This window comes from Mercenaria mercenaria, chromosome 15, assembly GCF_021730395.1.
Source record: "Mercenaria mercenaria strain notata chromosome 15, MADL_Memer_1, whole genome shotgun sequence".
NCBI lineage: Eukaryota > Metazoa > Mollusca > Bivalvia > Venerida > Veneridae > Mercenaria > Mercenaria mercenaria.
In genome coordinates, this window is record NC_069375.1 from 72,410,779 (window position 1) to 72,415,661 (window position 4,883).

The window sequence follows — 4,883 nt, forward strand, 5'->3', positions numbered from 1 at the left end:
GAACAATATAAGTAGTCTACATTTAATCTTTATTAAGTCACATCTATGTACATACATATACTTAACAATCTAATGCACATAGCCATTCTAATAAAAGAATTGTAAGAGACTCAAAGTCATTATTCATATGTAGGTATCAAAACACTCCCAGTAAGATACTTAAGCTCTGTAAATGTTGCTAAACTGTTGCTACAATTCAAACCATGCATAAAGTGCCTTTTAAACAATTTACATTAAGAAATCAACACCCGCTTTGATAATGTCGAATTGTAACCAACTGCAACATTTACAGAACAAAAATAATTTTACAAAGACGCTCATGTACATTACGAACACTACTTACAAAGATACATATTGTGTTGCTGTAATATATTAAAAAAGGTTTTGGCACATAAACGTATCAATGTCGGATAAGTAAACAGTGTTATAAACTGGTTTGTCTTGGATAGCAATCTATAGGTAACACAAACAACAGAGGCTTTTTCTAATAAGGGAAACATAATATCATCATTCTGGGAACAGTTTAGAATTGCACGATTTTCATCCTCAACTACATGTACATCACAAAATGGACAAGTGCGGTTTCCTCTACTCCTAGATTTATATATCTTCCAGTTTCAATCCTAAGCGGCGCAACACCACATCGTAATTTAGTGAAAGCTGACCTGTGATTAAAAGGTAATATCAATTTACAGTACATTTCAGTGTCAAAATCAGTTTTAAAAAGTTGGTATGTCCGAAGCCTGTTGCGACCTCTGTCAGCTCTACTATTAAGACTATGAACTGACTCAAGCCAAGCAACAACAAATAAATTTATACACTTTTCTTCCACCAGTTTAACAAAATAATGTTCACTTATCTTTCATTCAGGTTACAAGAACTGTTGATTTTAAGATGCCGGTATTGTTTCTTAACAATAAAGTACCAATTTCTACAAGATATACCAAATCTATTTTGAGCCCAGAGTGTTACACGTTTACTCAGCCTGGTATGATTCAGGCAAGAAAGACGGTAACAGTAGTTTGAAATACTTTTCCATTGATGGACAATACTAGGTTGCCCAGCCATTTATCCCACTCTCCCACTACAGCAGATTTTGGAGTATATTTCCCAACACCAGGAAAACATCTCATGACACGATTTTGCACAGCGTTGATGCAAGAAAATAATTAAGTTCCCTAAATAGATGTTCTTTGATTAATAACTGGCCACACAATCGAATCAAACAATTTAGTAAATAAATCATATAAAACCCCATCAATTAACTTACATCTTGCAATAAGAAGACCCTGTGTACGGTTAGCACTCTGAGCAACATGTTAAGATGTAATATTATAATCAAGGTGTTCATGTATCAATTATTCCTAGTTATGTATTAATACTATCAGGCAGAAACTGATAAATATTTGTTAAAAACTCAATATTTCAATATCATATTCGCGAACACCAAGTAAAGTATGAGACAGGGCGAAAATGTACAATATTACTCTTAGCTAGAATTGTTTCTATATTTTCATCACGTGACAGAAAGAAAAAATCAATTGGTTTAATTTATTTAGGTGTGGAATAATCAGAATACATTATGTACTGACCTCCAGCTGTGACGTCAATGCATATTCATGTCACAGAAACGCGATATTCTATATGAATGCTTATATTGTTTTATCTTCCTGTGTAGTTTTGCACGCACACATACAAGTAAAACAGCTTACGTTTTCTTTTCTCATGAAGTATAATTAAGTTTTGAGAAGTCTTATTGATATGATGATCACATTAATTAATCTGGATTCAAATGAGTTCATTTCTTCTTTCTTTTTAGTTTTTACCAAATACAAAATCATCGTAGAACGGGTTGGTCACCTCTGTCTGACCTGAAACCGCGTGTCCTCTATCTACCGGTGTCATGTATCCATTTTCCTCTTGCGAATGTCTGTCCCCTGACATACGGCCAATCGTCTGATAGTCATTTGGCACTGCGGAGCGCCTAACAGACGAACAGCTGTGTATTGCGCCAAGCTTTTCGTAGCTATTTTTATCTAAATCTATGGTCTTGTAGTCATTCTCTTTGTTCTAAAACAGATAAATAATTTTGTTTAATGTATAGACTTTTTTCACTAAGCTGATAAAGTTATACGTACTAAACTGACATCTTGATATTTGGCTAGATATGAGATGTGTTCAGAACACGTTTTTGTAGGAGATTAGACTTTATCTGGTGTTAATGTGTCTGTTACTTATTCGCATTAGAATAAGGAATAAGTAACAAAAAGTACCTAGTTACTTATTCCTTATTCGAAAAAGGAATAAGGAATAAGGAATAAGTAACCAACTTTCTCGTCATTAGATACGTTCTTGTTGATAAAATTTATATCGGAAGCAAGAATTAACGTCCTAGATATATAAGGTTAAAAGTCTTACCAGGAAATAAGAATGTATAATCTTGGCTTATATGTAACGATATGATATGTAATTTTCATAAAGAAACATTTTCTTGATCTATAGATATGGTAAATAAGCTACACATCGAGAATACTGCCGCGTTGACACACTAATAACTGGTGTGGAAGCTTATAACAAGCTGCTACTCATCATCAAAATACATCTATTTTAGTCGTACCTTTAATAACACCTGCTGTCAAACCAATGACGCACAAGGCTGATAACAAAAGAGAGTGGTACATTATCGCTCCGTGGTAAGTAGAAAACTGTGTTCCTCTTCTACTCAATGCTACAAGCGATCTGAAATAAATGATATTCAAATCTAAGTTGTAATTTTCTTTTATAATTTGCCTTCAGATTTTTTCAACCAGATTTCATTCAAAGACACCAGTTTTAGATAGTTAGTTTCAGAGTAAAGTGAAATTCAGAATGTAATTACCATGTTATATACAAACTCCTTTTGAACTCCACAACGCTCAAAAATTTAGTTAAAAGTGCTTTGCTTTGCTTATCACTGCAATAGATGCAATCTTTTGAGAGAAAAATAAGAATTTAATTAAAAATACACATACCTTGTACCAGCAGCTCAGCTCGCACTTCTTTCTGTTATCCAATAAGTCGAGTTTTACATTTATATACAGCCAGCATCTCTTCCGCCATTTAAGTATGTACTTTCACATCTGATTGTATTCTTTCACGATAGTATAGGCTACTAATAGAATTTCCTTGAACAATTAGGATTAGAAATAACTTGAAGTGTTTGACAATTAGCCGACCTCAGCTTATGTCATTACCACTTGACATATTCTTTTCCTCGATGCTTTCCTTATTTGGCGTTGCAAGTTTTGCCAGTACCTTTTTTCCCGAACACGTGCGATCACTTCAACGATAAGTGTTTAAGTGAAATCGTTCGACTAATACCAAATTACTATGAAACAAAAATAAAAAGGTTTTCCAGTTTCTGTAGAAACTCCGGCTGTCATAAACCACACTGAATAGAGTCCGTGGTACCGAACAACACTGGACCAAAATAATTTTAGGTACCAACATTAGTACAATTTCTCAGTGTTGGAAAGGGGTTTAACATAAAACAATGTACTGGACCTATTAATCTAAATTAGGAGAAATTTCCACAGTCTTGATGAATTGTACGATGCAAACAATACAGATGGATCGGAAGACTAAGACGCTTTACTTTGAGCATAAATATTAATAATCAGTATGATCTTTGAAAGTTAAGATACCGGAAATTAAAAAGAAAATGCACATGCAGTTAAATGTAAGAGAAATACACAGCGTTTTTCTTGTACAGTTTTTCTTGTATTCAAAAGGAAATAATAATATAATAGTTTCGTTCTTCTTGTGTTTCAATCATTTTCATGGTTAGTACAAGGAAAAGAAGAGTTATTTTAGTGTTGTACTTGAAAGCATAAGTGTACATTGTATGGTGGGAGAATTTTGCCATTTCATTATTTCGATGTTTTGCAGCAACACAACGACAAATATCGTTATAGCACTCAGCGGAACACTGCACCGCGGAACATCGTAATGGCACCACCACATCGACGAACGTCGCCCCCCGGACGTTGCCCTGACGAACAGGCGGCGTTTTTTCGGGTCGACATTCAGCTTGTCGACGTTTGGCTGGGTGGTATTCTACGAGGCGACGTTCGGAAGGCTAATGTTTTGCGGACGACGTTTGGGGCGACCTTTGTTGAGGCAACGTTTGGGCCGTTCGGCGACGTGCAATACCAACATTCGGTAGGGCGCCTTAATGGGACTAACCCTCACATTTTAGGCGAAAATTAATTTCTATCAAAATCCATAAAAAGTGAGTACTTTGAAAGTGACTAGTAGAGCAAACTTAATGACATATGATTTTTGCAAGACATTTTTACAAATAACCAAATATACTTTGTAGAAGGTAGTAAGCCGTAGCATCGCTTGAAATCATGTAGAAAATATAAATCTTTCTTGCAAATTTACCAATATCTAACCTTTATCTTCACCCAGTGTCATATATACAGTAGATGCTAAACTTGGTCGAAATGGTTATGGTGAAAAGATCCACTAAAACTTTGTGCGAGTAGCTTGAATGACGTTTGTTGTTTAGTCGCTGCGACATATAGTACAAATCAGCCTGCATAACAATTTAACAGATACTGAAGTTTTCATTTCAAATCTTCATAGAGCAAAATGAAAACATTTAACATTTATAAAGGCTTGATCTTATTGCTGAAATGCATCAAATTGTATATTAGAGCTGTAAAAAAACAATACAAATAATAAGTATTAGGCTGAAGTGTAAATCAAGTATGACCTTATCGTCTCTTCAAACATGATGACGATATATCGTTAAATACTTAAAAACGTCCTTGTTTGTTTTTTTATTTCCCCCTAATTGACTCTTGTTCAAAGTATAAATAGTTTAACATGTGTAATCC

At 34.4% G+C, this 4,883-nt stretch overlaps 1 long non-coding RNA gene across 1 annotated transcript; it reads right to left on the reverse strand.

Moving 5' to 3' along the window:
* Nucleotides 1–2,340: 2,340 nt before the first annotated feature.
* Nucleotides 2,341–3,180, reverse strand: LOC128548867 (uncharacterized). Its single transcript, XR_008367266.1, has 2 exons — nt 3,012–3,180; nt 2,341–2,739 (listed from the first exon to the last, which is right to left on the reverse strand). It is a non-coding gene; the product is annotated as an uncharacterized LOC128548867 (long non-coding RNA).
* Nucleotides 3,181–4,883: the final 1,703 nt, after the last annotated feature.